We start from the raw sequence: 21,236 nt of genomic DNA on the forward strand, positions 1-21,236 counted from the left end.
CACACATACCACGAATGTGGTCAAACTGCAGGAATTGCACGCAAAACGTGTAAAATTGTAGCTGCCTCCAACGCCTCATACACCTGCTGCTACAACTATTTATGCACACCAGTGGCTGAAAAACAGTGTGAGCTGTGACAGCCCATCGAACCCTCTCACGGCAGGTGTCGGCCAAATTCCAGGTGACACACATGAACATCTAACTCCGCTTGCTTGGCACTTAGAAAAATGTGTGGCCATTCACACTGTCATCATGAAAACAGTCAGCAGACAACACTGTCGAGCTGGATGTGAAATTTGTCGGTGTGGAGCTGCCAAGTATATATGTGCCCCCCCCCCCCCTCAACACGTGTGTGCGTGTGGTTCGTATGCCCCCCGCAGGTGAGGCGCCTCTCATCTGATCACAGAGTGACACCTTGGGCTGTGCGCTGAACAGACGGGGGCATGGCTGGCTATCAACAGCTGTTGAGACATTTCTGGTCTTGGACGTCACATCTGCAGAACACGTACTGTGTTTTGACGGACAAGCACATGTGTATGTTTGCTGTCCTCACGTGGAAATACATAAAAACATATATTACTTTTGTGACGGGCTACAGAAACAGACCGTCAGTTCATGTGGACATGCGGCAGGCAATCTGAATGTCACATCTGTCAGACAGCACACGCGTGTCCTGTGAGCGGCACAGGACTATATGACAAGCCAACAGTCAGACAAATACACCACTTTCAGTCACGTATCAGCAGAAATACAACGTAACAAACACCATTTGGTCAGTTATCATGGCACTTTTTTCTCTTTTCAAAAAAAAAAAAAAATACCATTCATCTGGTTGTTGATTTTAGCCATTTCACGCTCCTGTTATGAGAGTGATCGTAGCACAGTGGTAAAATTTCCGTCTGGTAATCAGAGCTTTTGTAAATTGTAGGTTCAAATCCCACTAGTGGCATTAATTTTTTTTAACCGGGGGGTTCTGTATTGCCTCCCCTTTTATTATTATTTATAATCAACCCAGCAATATTCACTAACTTTACAGCTGGTTTTTATGTTATTGTTCTCCATGTCAGAGGCGCGATGTGGTGCAACACATCCCAGCTGCTCACACTGTTCCTGCTCACACAACACCGTCGCGTGTATGACAGTCACAGCGGGATCGTTCCCACCTGCCCGTTGGCTCGATGTTTTTCGTGGTTCGCTCATACACGAACATGTGGATTGTTCCATTTCAACTTCACTGCAGAGGAGCACAGAGATAATATTCTAAAAACATCACTGCCAAATACTTAAGGACCAGCTGTATATATGCATTTGTCCAGTTTCAATAACTGTCTGCTTGTAACTTGTGTGAATGTATTTCCTTCTAATATGCTTGACTGAAGCTTTTTGATTTGCTTTCTGAGCCAAAGGTCACTAACTCGAGGACTTTGGCTCCAGTAGACGATGGCTTACACAACAGTTATCCAGCTCCACATCTGGATAATATTTTCTGTAAAGGTGCCCTCCACAATTCAGACAGTTGGTGCTTGGATTTCCTCAGGTCAGGAAGCATGCACCAATATTGTGCATTGCCGTTGCCGTTGTACCTGGATGGCAAACTACCAAGGTAGACAACTGGTCCATCAACATTTCTTCACAGTATCCATACATCTTCCACAGCCAGGTGAAACCAAACCGTGTTCTTGGCCTTCTGCACCAGCTGGGGTCCTCAACACTGAGGCACCTGTGTGATGAATTATGTCCAAATAAACACAAAACATGGCCACAATCTCATTGCTGACAATCTCATGTACTCCTCATCCAAGCCTGCATCAAACAGTGATTCCAACAGTACCCAAGGATCCTCTGAAGAGGACTAGTACCAAATCATCCTAACTCACTGGTTCAGGTCCAAGTTCCATAATATATACAAGCTGTCCTACAAAATATTGCCACCATCAGCAAACTCTGGCCCCATGACTCCATAAGAGCTTCCAGGCGTCTCTCTGCCTCACAGCTCAGGACCCAGAGACATGAACATTTCTGCAGAGATCAGTGAATGTCTCTACAAGTACAAGACTTCCAACACATACAAACACTCTTCTGATGGCCAAAGGCTGGATCTTAGTCTTGAGTCAGGTCCCAGACAATCTGACTCATGTCTCACCTTCTGTGCTACAATCAGGGTATCCACCAATTCCACAAAGAGCATAGAATCCATCCGCAACACCAAGGTCAGTCAACCGTTGCACATCAAATAACGTACTAAAGTTGCTGTTCTCCTCAACAATCCTTCATAAAGTGGGACAACAAGTCCTTTCTTCCCATCTGATGGGATGGGCAACTGCCCAACTGGACACCAAGAGGCATCTGTCAGGAACTGAGCAGCCATCCAGCTCAATGGGAGTTGTAGGAGGTGTCTGTTTGGAGGGCTGAAGTGCTTTGACCTGATCTATAAGCAGGTTGAGGGCCACTACACAAGACAGCAAGACACCTGGATACAGATTCTTCAAACAAACATCGCCTCATCTCCTCTTAGGACTATCACAGCCCGCTTACTCACCTCCGACTAAACATAAAATTACCATCAAGCCATGGATATCAGCTTGGGACTCTGGCAAGGATGGTCGCGTTCCTCCCCTCTCCTCCTTTCTGCTCTCTATCTCTGCTCCAACCTTCAAAGTCCCAGCTTCACCAGACTGAATTCTTCAATTAAATTATGATTTGGATTAACTATGGAATTGATCAGCTGGTCTCTCAACGCCATTGACACCATTTGTTTTCGACAAGGAGATCAGGGTTGGGGGACCCTGCATGCCGTGATGGAACCTACCCAGTGGGCTATGCTCTCGACGCCTGAGAGAATGGAGTGCGACATGTGGCTCCACTCTCTGTAGAAGACGTTGATTCTATTCGTATTCGCTTTTATGGTGGGAGGTTTGGTGCTGATTGGTTTGTGCGCTGCCCTGACCCACTAGGAATATTAGCAAAGATGGCTGCTTCCAGAATTTTGTCCCTCATCCAGTGCCGTCATGATTAATGAGTTGGGCAATGCTGTGTAATCTCAGACTGCGTGAACCCTTGAACTCAAACGCAAAATGGATTCAATCTTGGAGCAAATCACTGCATTGCAAAGGAATGTACTGCTGAGGACCAGAGAATATTCTTCATAAATTTGGACTCTCGACGGTCAGGAGTGCAGTAAACAGAATTCTGTATCTCTCCACCTAACATCAACATGGCAGCCTTATTGGCTCCTGAAGGCCAAATTCCTGCTCTTCCCCAGAAGGATCTATGGCATTGGTGAAGGAATTTGGCTCCCCCTTCTCATCTATTCCCTCCCCCCCCCCGCAGCCTGCTGTTGCCTAGCAACATCAGACTTTACACACACACGGACAGAAATTAAATTTAACTCATCTGCACACGAGCATGTCTCCCTCCCTCCATCCCTATTACCCCCGTGTCTCTCCAATCCCCTCACACTGGCTTCCTCCCTGCCACCTCGAAGGCAATGCGGTTTTTACTGCTGCAGCCTTCACCCACTTTGCCTCAATTCAGATGGACTGTTTCAAGACATGTTTGCACATAAACAGCTGTCAAATGTATATGTGTTGTCTTTAATTTTGATGTGTGCCCATTATTATGGTAAACAAGTATTAATTGTGGATTAATTGCTGTATCTTGTCTGAGGTAATTGGAGTGTAAATGTAATACCTTTTTTGGGATCAATAAAGTTGTCTGAAGTCTGGATTCAGTGTCTTCTGATAGGAAACACTTCCTATGGGACACTGATGTCTCCAGTACAATCCTCAGCAACTTTCAGTGTCTGGTCCCACATTATAGTCTGAATACCAGTTGTGGTCCACATCTAAGTACACCTGCAGATTCTACACAGACCGATGTAAACGTCAGTGGGAATCAAACCCATTTATATGTGTCCGCAGACCAGCTCCTTGTCCATGGCGCTGCCCTGCTCTACATCCTTTATCACGCCCCTAAGTCAGACACGATGGTATCTATAAGTGATTCTTGTGTTATAAGACAAACCAGTGTTTGGAGGACAGGTCAACTCAGGCTCAATCACTCGCGACTTAACAAGAGTTAGCTTTCTGAGAAAGACTTACACACGTCAACCTGCCTGAGATCCGTTTCCGCACATCAGTGACATCAGGTTGAGTTCTGATGTGGTTCCTGGGACAAACCCAAAGCTGGATTAAGTGCCGACCTAAAACAGAGTTTGCTCTTATCCACACAGCAAACCCATCAAATGTCTAAGGCGCCACATTTCCAAGATTAAATGGACAACGCTGCCTTCAGTTAGCAGCTCTCCACTTCACTTTTCATGCTTCAGGGTCATTCCAGAAACCCTGATTTTAAAAGATAAGTCTCCCCAGCCCAAATCTTTTGGTTTTGCTCCCATTTTGTATGAGATGAACTCAAAGATCTAAAACTTTTTCCACATACACAATATCACCATTTCCCTCAAATATTGTTCAACAAACCAGCTCTAAATCTGTGATAGTGAGCACTTCTCCTTTGCTGAGATAATCCATCCCACCTCACAGGTGTGCCATATCAATGATGCTGATTAGACACCATGATTAGTGCACAGGTGTGCCTTAGACTGCCCACAATAAAAGGCCACTCTGAAGGTGCAGTTTTGTTTTATTGGGGGGGGATACCAGTCAGTATCTGGTGTGACCACCATTTGCCTCATGCAGTGCAACACATCTCCTTCGCATAGAGTTGATCAGGTTGTCAATTGTGGCCTGTGGAATGTTTGTCCACTCCTCTTCAATGGCTGTGCGAAGTTGCAACGACAAACTGGAGTCAGGTCGAGACCCCGATGAGGACGACGAGCATGCAGATGAGCTTCCCTGAGACGGTTTCTGACAGTTTGTGCAGAAATTCTTTGGTTATGCAAAACCGATTGTTTCAGCAGCTGTCCGAGTGGCTGGTCTCAGACGATCTTGGAGGTGAACATGCTGGATGTGGAGGTCCTGGGCTGGTGTGGTTACACGTGGTCTGCGGTTGTGAGGCTGGTTGGATGTACTGCCAAATTCTCTGAAACGCCTTTGGAGACGGCTTATGGTAGAGAATGAACATTCAATACACGAGCAACAGCTCTGGTTGACATTCCTGCTGTCAGCATGCCAATTGCACGCTCCCTCACAATCTTGCGACATCTGTGGCATTGTGCTGTGTGATAAAACTGCACCTTTCAGAGTGGCCTTTTATTGTGGACAGTCTAAGGCACACCTGGCACTAATCATGGTCGTCTAATCAGCATCTTGATATGGCACCCCTGTGAGGTGGGATGGATTATCTCAGCAAAGGAGAAGTGCTCACTATCACAGATTTAGACTGGTTTGTGAACAATATTTGAGAGAAATGTGTGATATTGTGTATGTGGAAAAAGTTTTAGATCTTTGAGTTCATCTCATACAAAATGGGAGCAAAACCAAATGTGTTGCGTTTATATTTTGTTGAGTGTACAAACTTTCACTTTACAATTACAGGAATTACACATCGTGTTCTAATGGGGGGGGACTAAAAGGTACAGAGTGTGGGAGGTAGAGTACATCAACTGTGCAGTGAGTTCACTCACTAACTCACAGTCTACTGCTCACAGGCTTCTTGGTGGCAACCGACACTTTGGGGATTAAGTGGCTGCCCCTCTCCAAGGTTTGTGGACCGTACGTTGGGGTGAGGCTTGTCCACCTGCAGACTCCATATCCCAGTAATCGGGAGGCTCGCATTCTTTTCATCAACCGAACTCCTCCTTCCAGTTCTGAATGGGTGGAGCCTCCGTGACAGTCCTGGTACAGTCTGTTGAAAAACTGTTGTATCCCCAACAAAACATCAGTGGATGCTGGTGCACGTACAACAGATAATTATAACCTGGGGGGCGCTTACCTCCTTAGGAACTTCATTGTATTGGACTTTGTTATGGCTGCAAAAGAAGAGAAAAGGTTAAATAATGTCCACATGAGGTAGATCTACATCGTCACTCATGGGACCTTCTGATCTTGTACATGTAGCATTTAGAACATTTATGGTTACAGAACAGAAACCAACAGAATTGTACAATCATCAAGAGACAAACTCAGGAGATACAAAAAGTCACATTCCCTGGTTGCTGTGGTGCTGCCACAGCAACCAGGAACATCTGTTGTGAGTTGCACTTGAATGGACTTGACAGAGCACATTTGTTCTGCTGTCTGCGTTATGCCTTTAGTTTGTAAGCAGTCATAGGTCTTCTGTTGTACCATCACTCCAGCATGTCCTGTGGTCTTCTCAGAATTAAAAACAGCCATTCTGAGGAGAAACTCAAAATGTCTGAAAGTCAGTTTTTGTAAGGGTGAGACCAGTCAACCTCACGGGGAAGTCAGCCCAACATACATAACCTTAGCCAGGGTCAGAATATAAAAACCGTCACCACAGGAAGACATCCCTTCCAACTGAGCTTTTGCAATTACAACAGTCTAAAGAAAAGCCCACGATCCACCCTGGCCCTCAACTGAAACAAGACCCACTGACAGTACAAACTGTTGATCCAGGAGGGAACAGCAATAGGACTGAGATGGTCTTGAGCTAGCCAAACTTTGTGAGCAGGTCACCTTGGGGTGTTTGAAGAAGCCACTTGTGAAATAATCCACACTTTGTTCTGACTGTGAAATCTTCTGAGCTGTTATGAATCATGCGGCACCCAACATTAGAATGACGACAGCTGACCAATTCCATCAAAAGTTTGGATCCCAGTGCTGGATGAAGGCAGGTGATAGGTTGTAACTGAGCCTGAAGTTAAAGATGTTGGATGAAGAATGATACATTTCATATTTCTTTTCATTTATAACAAAGTTGCCTGAAGGCGCTTCACTCAAGTAAGGTCTAACTGTACCAAACCTAACCCTAACCCAGAGCAAGCACACAGGTGTAAGAAAAAAACTCCCTCTGATGATTTGAGGAAGAAACCTCAAGCAGACCAGACTTATAGGGTGAACCTCTGCTTGGGCCATGCTACCGACACAAATCATAAAACATTCACAAAACACATATACAGGAAATATTGCCGGTGCACGGACAGGAGGGTTACAGAAACAGACACCACACCCATCTCTGGATGGAGCTGCACCCTCAGAGAGAAAACTTTCATGTCACTAAGGTTAGAGATAGCGGTTACTGTACAAAACAGTGAGAACAACTGGTCAGGTATGACGTCAACCAAGCAAGGGCACTCCCAGTAATCCCAAAATGATTCTCCATCTTATCGAGTAGAATATGATGATCCACGGTATCAAACGCAGCACTGAGATCGAACAGCACCAGAACCGTAGTGGTGTCTGAATCCATTGTAAGCAGAAGATCAGTCACCACTTATTGAGAGCTGTCTCTGTGGACTATTTTCTTAAAAGCAGACTGCAGCGGCTCAAACAGATTATTCTCAGTAAGATAGTCTACAAGCTGCCGTGACACCACTTTTTCCAGAATTTTAGAGCAAAATGATAGATTTGATATCGGCCGATAGCTTTTCAATACACTAGGGTCAAGATTAGGTTTCTTAAGTAATGGTTTAATCACTACAGATTTGAAACATTTAGGAACAGATCCAGAAGTTAAAGAAAGATTAATCATTTCCAGCACAGTGGCCCAAGAGTGGACCACAGGTCCTTAAACAGTTTTGTTGGTATAGGATCAAATAAACAGGTTGTGCTTTTTGTTGACATTACAAGTTTTGTCAGCATGCCTAGAGAGATACTATCAAATTCTGTAAATCTAGGTAATACCTCACTTACAGTAATGGCACCCACTTGAGGTGGATGCCATTACTGTAAGTGTGCCTCCGTGTTGAACAAGAACTTTGAGTTATGCTTGTTTTTGTTGATCAAATCAGAGTAATAGGTCCACTTTGTAGCCAGTAATGCATGCTTATAGTCTAAGATAGCATCACGTCACGCAGGGTGGAATACTTCTTGTTCATGTATTTTTTCTTTTAATGTGTTTTTTTATATTTGTCTTATTTATTGTTTTTTTATTGAATGTATGCATTGTGTATGTATGCATGCTCTCAGGCAGATGAATTTCCCTTAAAAGGGGATAAATCTCATTTTGAGTGACGTCATTTCCGTTCTAGACCTCTACCCTTATGCTTGAGGTCATGCAAATAATCACTGAACCAAGGTGACTGTGTTTTGGGGGAGCACGGTTTTAACACAGGTGGCGCAATCATTTGAGTGTAGTTTTGAGCACCAAGTTTAAACTATCCAAAAGACTGTCTACTGAATGACATTTTCCAAATGTGAAGCTCAGACATCAAGCAGTCCAGCTTTGAGTTCAGTCTTAGCTGAGGAGTCATGCATCACCGTAATGATATATAAGGTTGTTCCAATAAACACGGCAGCGAAACTGAAACTTAAGTGAGTGATCACAGAACTGATGTAAGAGGCATGATGTCAATATTCGTGACAGCAATACCACGTGCGAGAACCAGATCCAGGGTATTTCCACTAATGTGCATCAAGTCCCAAATACATTGTCGAAGTCCTAATGCATCCACAATTTCCATAAATGATTTGCAGAGAGGATCAGAAGGCTTATTTATATGAACATTAAAGTCACCAATAATCAGAAGTTATCTACACTAGTTGATAAGTTAGACAGTCAGTCCCAGAATGGCACTTGTTCAGCACCTCTGCCCCATTAAATACCACAGTGTCCCCCCACACTCCTTCCATTTAAATCCATACATGTATTGGCTCTGGTTCTGCCTGATGCAGAATGTTTTACTGTGATGGATCTGTCAAATGCTTTTTTGGTGTGCAGGTGCATCCAGACAGTCAGTACTGGTTTGCGTTTGAATTTGATGGTAAAACTTACACGTTTACCAGACTGTGGTAGCGATATTGTGAATCTCTCGCGATTTACAATCAGGTCTTGTGTGACAACCAGGCTTCATTCCCACCTCAGAAAGGTTTTGCCCTCCTACAATATGTTGATGACCTCTTGCTCTGCTCTACACAGAACAGCAGGGAGGGAGGACAGTGTGGCTCTTGCGCCACCTCGTGTCAGAAGGCCATAAAGCCAGTGTGTCCAAACTCCAATTTGGGCTCAGGAAGTTACCTTCCTGGGACACATTGTGTCTGGCTCTGGGAAAATGCTTTCTCCAAAACGCATCCAGACCATCGTTTAACTCCCTAACCCACTGACTCAGAAGCTGACATCATTTTGGGCATGTGTTCTTGTTGTTTAATTCCCAATTACTCCCAAATTTAATCTCCTCTCCTTGCCATTATGCATTTGAAACCGCCCACTCCACCACGTGATTTCACTGACTGACATCACTGAGCAGATGGAATCAGTCAGTGAGATAACCAATCAATCAAATAATGATGAAAAACCCCAACGGTCAAAACGACCCCCTGTGAGCAAGCACTTGGCTACAGTGGGAAGGAAAACTCCCTTTTAACAGGAAGAAACCTCCAGCAGAACCAGGCTCAGGGAGGGGCAGTCTTCTGCTGGGACTGGTTGGGACTGAGGGAGAGAACCAGGAAAAAGACATGCTGTGGAGGGGAGCAGAGATCAATCACTAATGATTAAATGCAGAGTGGTGCATACAGAGCAAAAAGAGAAAGAAACACTCAGTGCATCATGGGAACCCCAGCAGTCTACGTCTATAGCAGCATAACTAAGGGATGGTTCAGGGTCACCTGATCCAGCCCTAACTATAAGCTTTAGCAAAGGAAAGTTTTAAGCCTAATCTTAAAAGTAGAGAGGGTGTCTGTCTCCCTGATCTGAATTGGGAGCTGGTTCCACAGGAGAGGAGCCTGAAAGTGAAGGCTCTGCCTCCCATTCTACTCTTACAAACCCTAGGAACTACAAGTAAGCCTGCAGTGAGAGCGAAGCGCTCTATGGGGTGCTATGGTACTATGAGGTCCTAAGATAAGAAGGTACCTGACTATTCAAAACCTTATAAGTAAGAGAAGAATTTTAAATTCTATTCTAGAATTAACAGGAAGCCAATGAAGAGAGGCCAATAGGGTGAGATATGCTTCTCTAGTCCCCGTCAGTACTCTAGCTGCAGCATTTGAATTAACTGAAGGCTTTTCAGGGAACTTTTAGGACAACCTGATAATAATGAATTACAATAGTCCAGCCTAGAGGAATAAATGCATGAATTAGTTTTCAGCATCACTCTGAGACAAGACCTTTCTATTTAGAGATATTGCGTAAATGCTAAAAAGCAGTCTTACATATTTGTTTAATATGCACTTTGAATGACAAACTGATCAAAAATGACTCCAAGATTTCTCACAGTATTACTAGAGGTCAGGGTAATGCCATCCAGAGTAAGGATCTGGTTAGACACCATGTTTCTAAGATTTGTGGGGCCAAGTACAATAACTTCAGTTTTATCTGAGTTTAAAAGCAGGAAATTAGAGGTCATCCATGTCCTTATGTCTGTAAGACAATCCTGCAGTTTAGCTAATTGGTGTGTGTCCTCTGGCTTCATGGATAGATAAAGCTGGGTATCATCTGCGTAACAATGAAAATTTAAGCAATACCGTCTAATAATACTGCCTAAGGGAAGCATGTATAAAGTGAATAAAATTGGTCCTAGCACAGAACCTTGTGGAACTCCATAATTAACCTTAGTCTGTGAAGAAGATTCCCCATTTACATGAACAAATTGTAATCTATTAGATAAATATGATTCAAACCACCGCAGCGCAGTGCCTTTAATACCTATGGCATGCTCTAATCTCTGTAATAAAAGTTTATGGTCAACAGTATCAAAAGCAGCACTGAGGTCTAACAGAACAAGCACAGAGATGAGTCCACTGTCCGAGGCCATAAGAAGATCATTTGTAACCTTCACTAATGCTGTTTCTGTACTATGATGAATTCTAAAACCTGACAAACTCTTCAAATAGACCATTCCTCTGCAGATGATCAGTTAGCTGTTTTACAACTACCCTTTCAAGAATTTTTGAGAGAAAAGGAAGGTTGGAGATTGGCCTATAATTAGCTAAGATAGCTGGGTCAAGTGATGGCTTTTTAAGTAATGGTTTAATTACTGCCACCTTAAAAGCCTGTGGTACATAGCCAACTAATAAAGATAGATTGATCATATTTAAGATCGAAGCATTAAATAATGGTAGGGCTTCCTTGAGCAGCCTGGTAGGAATGGGGTCTAATAGACATGTTGATGGTTTGGATGAAGTAACTAATGAAAATAACTCAGACAGAACAATCGGAGAGAAAGAGTCTAACCAAATACTGGCATCACTGAAAGCAGCCAAAGATAACGACACGTCTTTGGGATGGTTATGAGTAATTTTTTCTCTAATAGTTAAAATTTTATTAGCAAAGAAAGTCATGAAGTCATTACTAGTTAAAGTTAAAGGAATACTCGGCTCAATAGAGCTCTGACTCTGTCAGCCTGGCTACAGTGCTGAAAAGAAACCTGGGGTTGTTCTTATTTTCTTCAATTAGTGATGAGTAGTAAGATGTCCTAGCTTTACGGAGGGCTTTTTTATAGAGCAACAGACTCTTTTTCCAGGCTAAGTGAAGATCTTCTAAATTAGTGAGACGCCATTTCCTCTCCAACTTACGGGTTATCTGCTTTAAGCTGCGAGTTTGTGAGTTATACCACGGAGTCAGGCATTCTGATTTAAAGCTCTCTTTTTCAGAGGAGCTACAGCATCCAAAGTTGTCTTCAATGAGGATGTAAAACTATTGACGAGATAATCTATCTCACTTACAGAGTTTAGGTAGCTACTCTGCACTGTGTTGGTATATGGCATTAGAGAACATAAGAAGGAATCATATCCTTAAACCTAGTTACAGCGCTTTCTGAAAGACTTCTAGTGTAATGAAACTTATTCCCCACTGCTGGGTAGTCCATCAGAGTAAATGTAAATGTTAAGAAATGATCAGACAGAAGGGAGTTTTCAGGGAATACTGTTAAGTCTTCTATTTCCATACCATAAGTCAGAACAAGATCTAAGATTGATTAAAGTGGTGGGTGGACTCATTTACTTTTTGAGCAAAGCCAATAGAGTCTAATAATAGATTAAATGCAGTGTTGAGGCTGTCATTCTCAGCATCTGTGTGGATGTTAAATCGCCCACTATAATTATCTTATCTGAGCTAAGCACAGTCAGACAAAAGGTCTGAAAATTCACAGAGAAACTCACAGTAACGACCAGGAGGACGATAGATATTAACAAATAAAACTGGTTTTGGGACTTCCAATTTGGATGGACAAGACTAAGAGTCAAGCTTTCAAATGAATTAAAGCTCTGTCGGGTTTTTGATTAATTAATAAGCTGGAGTGGAAGATTGCTGCTAATCCTCCGCCTCGGCCCGTGCTACGAGCGTTCTGACAGTGTGACTCGGGGGAGTTGACTCATTTAAACTAACATTCATCCTGCTGTAACCAGGTTTCCTGTAAGGCAGAATAAATCATTATGTTATCAATTATTATAATCTTTACCAACAGGGACGTAAGAGGAGAGACCTAATGTTTAATAGACCACATTTAACTGTTTTAGTCTGTGGTGTAGTTTGAAGGTGCTATATTATTTTTCTTTTTGAACTTTTATGCTTAAATAGATTTTGGCTGGTTATTGGTGGTCTGGGAGCAGGCACCGTCTCTATAAAGACACTGGGTGCCTTGTATGATAAACCATAAGTCAGCAGGGAGCGCACAGACTCCTATATGTTGGAGAGATCCACAAGACAAGGTTGTCCCATAAGTCCACTCGTTGGTAAGTTTTATTGAACCACTGGCTCAATGGATCAGACGGAACAAGGAAATCAAAAGGGACAAAGATGTCAGCAGGCCAGTGTGGAGATATAATCTCTCCACCTAGTCCGGGTCTTCCCCGGGGTCTCCTCCCAGATGGACGTGCCCAGAGGCATCCTTACTAGATGCCTGAACCACAATTAAAACAAAACCTTACCATTATCAAAGGAGGAAGGTGGATTAGCACAACCCTGTTTTTGGGAGTATTCTAGGGCGGCCCAAATCTGGCCATTAGTTGGGTGGTGTACACCAGATTATAGATCAAAATGGAATGAGACAGAAATGTCAAAGGGGAAAAGGACCTTTGAATATTTTACTTTGGACCCATCAATGACCAACCCACCTCCCCGACACAAACAACTCTGGTTAACTGGATCCTTAAAAACATGGACTGAAATACTTAAAAAGGCATCATTTAAAGAAAATGACTGAAATATTTAAATGGTTCGTTTATGATTCAGAGTCAGCCCAGTAATTATGATACAAAGTTGAAAAATGGGCAAGGTTTGGATTAACGGCATACTGCTCCCTTTTAGTCCAGGACACAGTTTTTAGCTTCCAGGACCTTAAGGATAAATTTGGTCTACAAAATTAAGATCACTTTAGATGATATTCATAAATCAGAGACTAAGAATACGAAGTTTCCAGGGAATGAGGTTTCGGGAAGAAAAGAAATTCTCATTCAGGGAGCCTAAAAGAAACTTCTTTCCAAAAAAATATCTAAACTATATTCAGCTCATGAAAACCTACAAAGTGACCTGCTTGAGAAATTTGATGAATTTTCCGGATATAAAATCAATAATAGTAAATCAGTACTACTATTTCTTAATGATGAGGACAAGAAATTCCCTCCAATAAAAACCAAATTCACTATCACTACAGATGGGTTCAAGTATCTGGGAGTCCAAATCACCCAGATATAGATAAAATTGTCACTATAAATTACGATCCCTTGGTAGATGAGGTCACAGAAACACTTGTCGCTGGTCAGTTTACCTATTTCTATGATAGGATGCATTAATATAATAAAGATGTCAATTTTACCAGAATTTTATATTATTTTCAAACACTTCCTTTGCCGCTACCTCGATCATTTTTTGATAACTTGAACAAAAATATTCAGTGAATTCATATGGAACAAGAGGAAAGCAAGACTTTGGTTCAAGCTACTTTATTTACCTTATGAAAGAGGGGGCCTTCAATTTCCAAACCTTCAATGGTATTATACAGCAGCACAATTAACATCAGCATTACACTATTTTAGTACAGGCACTCCTCCAGCTTGGGTATCCATCGAGCAACCATCAATCCCAAATTACCAATAAACAACTATCTATATTCATCTGATATAAAACTGCTCAAAAACAAACAAAAAATCCATTTTTAAAAAAACACAATAACAGTGTGGCACAATGCCCATAAACTTGTCAAAACCCTATAACAATATCTCGTTTCTCACCTATATGGAATAATAACCAGTTCATACCAGGTAGGATGGATGGAGGATTCAAATTATGGAAAGACAAAGGCATTCAGACATCAAGGACCTATACGAGTATGTAGATGGAAAACTGCTTACTTTCAATGAATTGTGCAAAAAATTTTGAATCCCCAGAAAGCACTTTTTTTTATATTTACAATTAAGAAATTTCATATCAAAATATGGAGAACGTACAAACATCCCCTGTCTATCACAATTGAAGAAATTACTATAAAACACCAGAAAGGGAAAGGTCTATTATCAAAACCTGCTCATGGTCCATTCTAAAGATTCAACATTAGATAAACTGAATGCTTGGAGGAATGACTTGCATGAAGAATAAGTGAAACTGAATGGAACGAAGCATGTTAAGAGCACAGAAACAAACAATACAAGACTTAAACTACTTCAATACAAAAGGCTAACAAGGACATATATAACTCCTGAAATACACCATATCTCTAATAATATTCCCGACACTTGTAATAACTGTGGTAACTTTAAAGGAACTCTTGTACACTGTCTTTGGGAATGCGCGACAATTCAATTTTTTTTGGAAAAAAGTAATTCAACGCTTATGGAAATATTTAATATAAGATTCCACTTTGTGCAAAATTATGTATATTAGGAATATATCCTGATGGCCTACTGCAAAAAAAAAAAAAAAAGTGAAACTATTGGATTTTGGACTTTTACAAGCTAAAAGAGTTATTGCTCTGAATTGGAAGAATATTGAAGCCCATTCCCCAAGACAGTGGATTAAAGAACTTTCAGAATCTATAGGTCTTGAAAGACTGACATATATATAGTGAAGGGTAAACGAAAAGATTTTGTTAAATTGTGGGAACCATATTTGAATATTATATCTATGAAATAGGAAATACAGAAGTCATCTCTACATTATTATTATTATGCATTTTCCTTTTTGTTACTGCTGAATAGTGATATTTGAGTGGATCGTGATAAATTGCGCAATGTAAGGTTTATGTGTGCACAAGTATGGATGTGTGTGTGCGTGCGAAATGTACTGTTCTTGTATACTGACATGTTCATATTGTCAATTTTCCATATTGTTATATCTTTGCAAGAAAATTTAATAAAAATACTGGGGAAAAAAATGGAATTCTGAGTTGACTAATCACTACACTCCCCCCCACCTCACACACGCACCCTACACTGGCATATACATATATACACATATATATACATATACACACACACACTTTTTCTCTTGCCATCTCAAAAAACTAAATACAAAAATTGTAACATAATTCAGCCATCTGGGGGCAGTGTGGAGCCCTGTCTTAGTGTTTTAGCAGTTTGACAGGAATTTGAAGAGTGTTGTCTGGTCTTGGACCCACCACTTTACCTTCTAAATCATCAAACCAAATTCAGACCAGGGTCCATCCCACTATACAGTCACTGGAGGAGGTGTTTCACCAAGTATCATCCAGAGGAGATGGAAATTCCACACTGTCCAAGGAGCTAAGATAGCAGACTATCATGGCCCTGAGAATGGACAAGGACAAATTTTTACCCTGCTCCAAGTAAACTGATTTGGTGACTCACCATGTGTGGTCTAGTGACCCTCGACCTGCTTACAGAGGAGTCAAAGCACTGTGTTCCTCCAGACCTACAGCTCGTCATTCTGCAGTGATGGAGGAAGAAGGTTCAGTCCTGACAGACGCCTCTGCTGGATTGTCACAATGGGCTAGTTTGAGCAGCTGTATCAGGCTGATCCCTCTGTTAATCATCTCCAATGCCAGGGTTCCTCTGGCTGATTCTCCAGTCAAATGTGAACAATCAAGTGTTGGTGAGATTGCAAAGGTGGTGATAAAGCTGAGGTTGGGAAAGCTTCCTGAACCTGTGGCACTGGTGCTGAGCTCATAAAGGCAGGTGATGCTATTCTCCTGCCACTGTAAAAAAACTCTGGGAAACTGGCATCACCTCTACAGACCAGAAGAAAGTTTACTGTCCCAGTCTGGAAAGGGCGTCTGCATGGATTATAAGAACTACAGGGGTATCACACTGCTCTCCGATTCATAGGATACAGTTCCAGCTACTTGATGCTCAGTGGCTGAAAGGTCTGTCTTCACTGCCTAGAAGTCCACTGTATCTGGTAACTCTGCAGGTACTTACTGAACCCCAGTGCAGGTAGCCAGGCTGCTTCCACAGACGTGGTGACAAATTCTCCTGTGTCACTTGACCATTTTGTGTTGTTTGAGAATGAGGTGTGGTCAGGTGCACAGCTGGTCCGTCAACGGCAACCAGCAAAAACCAGGTCTCACGTCCAGCACCGTCTGGACATATAGTCAGCTTCACAACACGATAAATCAATCAATCAATTTTTTATATAGCGCCAAATCACAACAAAACAGTTGCCCCAAGGTGCTTTATATTGTAAGGCAGGCCATACAATAATTATGTAAAACCCCAACGGTCAAAACGACCCCCTGTGAGCAAGCACTTGGCTACAGTGGGAAGGAAAACTCCCTTTAACAAGGAAGAACCTCCAGCAGAACCAGGCTCAGGGAGGGGCAGTCTTCTGCTGGACTGGTTGGGGCTGAGGGAGAGAACCAGGAAAAAGACATGCTGTGGAGGGGAGCAGAGATCGATCACTAATGATTAAATGCAGAGTGGTGCATACAGAGCAAAAAGAGAAAGAGCAACAGACTCTTTTTCCAGGCTAAGTGAAGATCTTCTAAGTTAGTGAGACGCCATTTCCTCTCCAACTACGGGTTATCTGCTTTAAGCTACGAGTTTGTGAGTTATACCACGGAGTCAGGCACTTCTGATTTAAAGCTCTCTTTTTTAGAGGAGCTACAGCATCCAAAGTTGTCTTCAATGAGGATGTAAAACTATTGACGAGATACTCTCTCACTTACAGAGTTTAGGTAGCTACTCTGCACTGTGTTGGTATATGGCATTAGAGAACATAAAGAAGGAATCATATCCTTAAACCTAGTTACAGCGCTTTCTGAAAGACTTCTAGTGTAATGAACTTATTCCCCACTGCTGGGTAGTCCATCAGAGTAAATGTAAATGTTATTAAGAAATGATCAGACAGAAGGGAGTTTTCAGGGAATACTGTTAAGTCTCTATTTCCATACCATAAGTCAGAACAAGATTTAAGATATGGTTAAAGGTGGTGGGTGGACCTCATTACTTTTTGAGCAAAGCCAATAGAGTCTAATAATAGATTAAATGCAGTGTTGAGGCTGTCATTCTCAGCATCTGTGTGGATGTTAAAATCGCCACTATAATTATCTTATCTGAGCTAAGCACTAAGTCAGACAAAAGGTCTGAAAATTCACAGAGAAAACTCACAGTAACGACCAGGTGGACGATAGATAATAAATAAAACTGGTTTTTGGGACTTCCAATTTGGATGGACAAGACTAAGAGTCAAGCTTTCAAATGAATTAAAGCTCTGTCTGGGTTTTTGATTAATTAATAAGCTGGAATGGAAGATTGCTGCTAATCCTCCTCCTCGCCCGTGCTACGAGCATTCTGACAGTTAGTGTGACTCGGGGGTGTTGACTCATTTAAACTAACATATTCATCCTGCTGTAAACCAGGTTTCTGTAAGGCAGAATAAATCAATATGTTGATCAATTATTATATCATTTACCAACAGGGACTTAGAAGAGAGAGACCTAATGTTTAATAGACCACATTTAACTGTTTTAGTCTGTGGTGCAGTTGAAGGTGCTATATTATTTTTTCTTTTTGAATTTTATGCTTAAATAGATTTTTGCTGGTTACTGGTAGTCTGGGAGCAGGCACCGTCTCTACGGGGATGGGGTAATGAGGGGATGGCAGGGGGAGAGAAGCTGCAGAGAGGTGTGTAAGACTACAACTCTGCTTCCTGGTGCCAACCCTGGATAGTCACGGTTTGGAGGATTTAAGAAAATTGGCCAGATTTCTAGAAATGAGAGCTGCTCCATCCAAAGTGGGATGGATGCCGTCTCTCCTAACAAGACCAGGTTTTCCCCAGAAGCTTTGCCAATTATCTATGAAGCCCACCTCATTTTTTGGACACCACTCAGACAGCCAGCAATTCAAGGAGAACATGCGGCTAACATGTCAATCCCGGTCTGATTGGGGAGGGGCCCAGAGAAAACTACAGAGTCCGACATTGTTTTTGCAAAGTTACACACCGATTTAATGTTAATTTTAGTGACCTCCGATTGGCGTAACCGGGAGTCATTACTGCCGACGTGAATTACAATCTTACCAAATTTACGCTTAGCCTTAGCGAGCAGTTTCAAATTTCCTTCAATGTCGCCTGCTCTGGCCCCCGGAAGACAATTGACTATGGTTGCTGGTGTCGCTAACTTCACATTTCACAAAACAGAGTCGCCAATAACCAGAGTTTGATCCTCGGCGGGTGTGTCGTCGAGTGGGGAAAAACGGTTAGAGATGTGAACGGGTTGGCGGTGTACACAGGGCTTCTGTTTAGAACTACGCTTCCTCCTCACAGTCACCCAGTCAGCCTGCTTTCCCGGCTGCTCGGGATCTGCCAGGGGGTAACTAACGGTGGCTAAGCTACCTTGGTCTGCACCGACTACAGGGGCCTGGCTAGCTGTAGAATTTTCCACGGTGCGGAGCCTGAGTCTCCAATTCGCCCAGCCTGGCCTCCAAAGCTACGAATAAGCTGCACTTATTACAAGTACCGTTACTGCTAAGGAGGCCGGGGAATAACTAAACATTTCACACCCAAGCAGAAAAGTGCGGGAGAGACAGGAGAAGCCGCCATGCTAAATCGGCTAAGAACTAGTAGCTACGCTAAGCTAGCGGATTCCTAAAAACACGCAAAGTGAATAATGTGTAAATAATTTAGAGGTGATTCAGCAGAAGGAGTGCTTTAGTTAAGGCACGTAAAGATTACACTGGGAAACAAATCGTAATCTAGATAACTAGATCAATCTAACTGCGCAGATTAAACAGCTAACAGATACAGCAAAACACCGCTGTGCTCCGGAACAGGAAGTGATACAATACCGCAGTGAGAGCCAACCACCAATAGAGGCAAGCCTAAATGACTGACTGTTTGTGGTCCATCTTAAGGCGTTGAGAGTCAATAATCCACCCCAAGAATTCTGTTCTGCATTGTGAGCCAAGTTGGGACCTGAGCTTCTGCCCGACGGAGCAGCGCAGTGTCAAGTGGTCCAGTTTGGAAGGTTCCTGGTCCAAGAACTCCCCTCACCCAGCCTCCATGTAATGTGGAGTTGCATCAGGAAGGGCATCCGGTGTCAAACTTGTGCCAAATCAACATGCAGATCCACCTCTGATCTGGGGTGGTGACCCAGAGTGAAACCAAAAGGGACCGACTTTATCAATTCCAAATTAAAGATCTGATTAAAACAGGAAAAAAAGGTGCAACTTACACTCTAGAAAATATGGTAATTATCAACGTGAGATGGGTGAAAGACTCTTAGGAGGCAAAGATAATCTCTGAATGAAATATTTTCATTTTTAGACCAACAGTGTGAACTTTGTGCCAGATGAACACAGAACTTTAACTTTAGAGCCTGATCAAGTGTTTTGAGATTCAAATCAAATTTGCAGCTGTGTTTTATGAATAAAGGTCTACGGATTCTCGGAGATGTTCCACCTGGAAATGATCCGAACACTGATTTTTATCCCTCAGTGATCCGTTCTGTGAATAATCAACGTGTCTGTGGTATTTACCATCACTTAACCAGCTGAATGTGGCTGAACATTTCCCCAGACAGACATGCACAGAAGCTACAAGTGTGTTTCATGTCCACTGAAGTCTCTGGGCTTCATGGACGTGCTGGTGCATCCGGATTCGTATTTATTTCGTATTGTATGCATACGTACTTCATTCCAAAACTTGCTCGCTGTAGATTCCAGCCTCTTCAGAGTTTAAGTGACTGAGGGGTTTTATTCATATGATAAGGATTGATATGAAACCAGAAGACATCCAGCTGACAACGGTAAGTGATAAATAGGCCGTTTGTGATGTACCGGCTGCCTGTAACAAGTGGTGGGCACAGCTAACCAAAAAGTTAGCTTCGATAACCACTAACTTTTAGGATTGACTCAGTACACAGTCGGCTAAGCCATTTTCGAGTTTAAGCACCGCAAGTGTTGCTGTGTAAATTCACAGATGATCACAAACCAAAAACAAACAAAAAGCCAGAGCTTCTGTCTTTGTGCACCCGGCCCGCCGCTACAAAAAAAACTAATACATAAAGAAGCATCATTTACTTTCAACATGCATCTACTCAGACAGTGGGCACAAGACATGAAGTATAAAGCACCTTTCACTCATGGTTTCATTTAAAACCAACTAATTCTGGACAGTTTATTGAAATTAATGGCAAATCTGTCATTTTTACAGTGTAAATTTTAAGTAATGCACTGATTCCTGAAGGTTTGAGCATTAAACAGACGTGCTGAAAGGCATTATGGGAAAATTCAAATGATCTGCTCCCCCTTGCTCTTACGCCCCCATCAAAATGGGGAAAACACTGCCATCTACTGGATGTGAGTGTAAATAGAGCAACTAATTTGTGTGTGGTATTGAGGTTTCAAATCCCACAAAACTTCGGAGAGTTTGCATTGAGACTGTCTGATATATAAAATGTTTTAAATTCGCTTTGTTTAGTAGAGAAGCTTGAATCTTCGATTGGACTTGGACTTCGGTTGTTTGATGCAAGGATGTTTCGCTTCTAATCACAGAAGCTTCCTCAGCTAAATTTCTTGCTCTGGTAGCCTGACTTCTGTCTTGACCCTTGTAGAGAAGAATAACAGAAGCCAGCAAAAGCTGGACTTTTAAACCTAACCAGAACCTTTCTACCGAGAGGCAGACTGCTAATGGCTAGTGACTAACAATTGCTCTAATTAGCACCTATTGTGCTCTAGTTAGCACCCTCCTAATGACAGGGCAGCTGTCCCTAGTTAAAATGTTCAGTTAAAATTCAAATGTCTGAGCATTTAAG

The 21,236-nt window shown here is 42.3% G+C and overlaps 1 protein-coding gene across 1 annotated transcript in view; it reads right to left on the reverse strand.

Annotated features, from left to right (window-relative positions):
• caprin2 (caprin family member 2) overlaps positions 1-21,236 on the reverse strand; it is a 108,476-nt gene that overhangs the window by 30,976 nt on the left and 56,264 nt on the right. The gene's annotated exons all lie outside the window — the stretch shown is intronic.

Source organism: Thalassophryne amazonica, chromosome 22 (assembly GCF_902500255.1).
Source record: "Thalassophryne amazonica chromosome 22, fThaAma1.1, whole genome shotgun sequence".
Taxonomy (NCBI): domain Eukaryota; kingdom Metazoa; phylum Chordata; class Actinopteri; order Batrachoidiformes; family Batrachoididae; genus Thalassophryne; species Thalassophryne amazonica.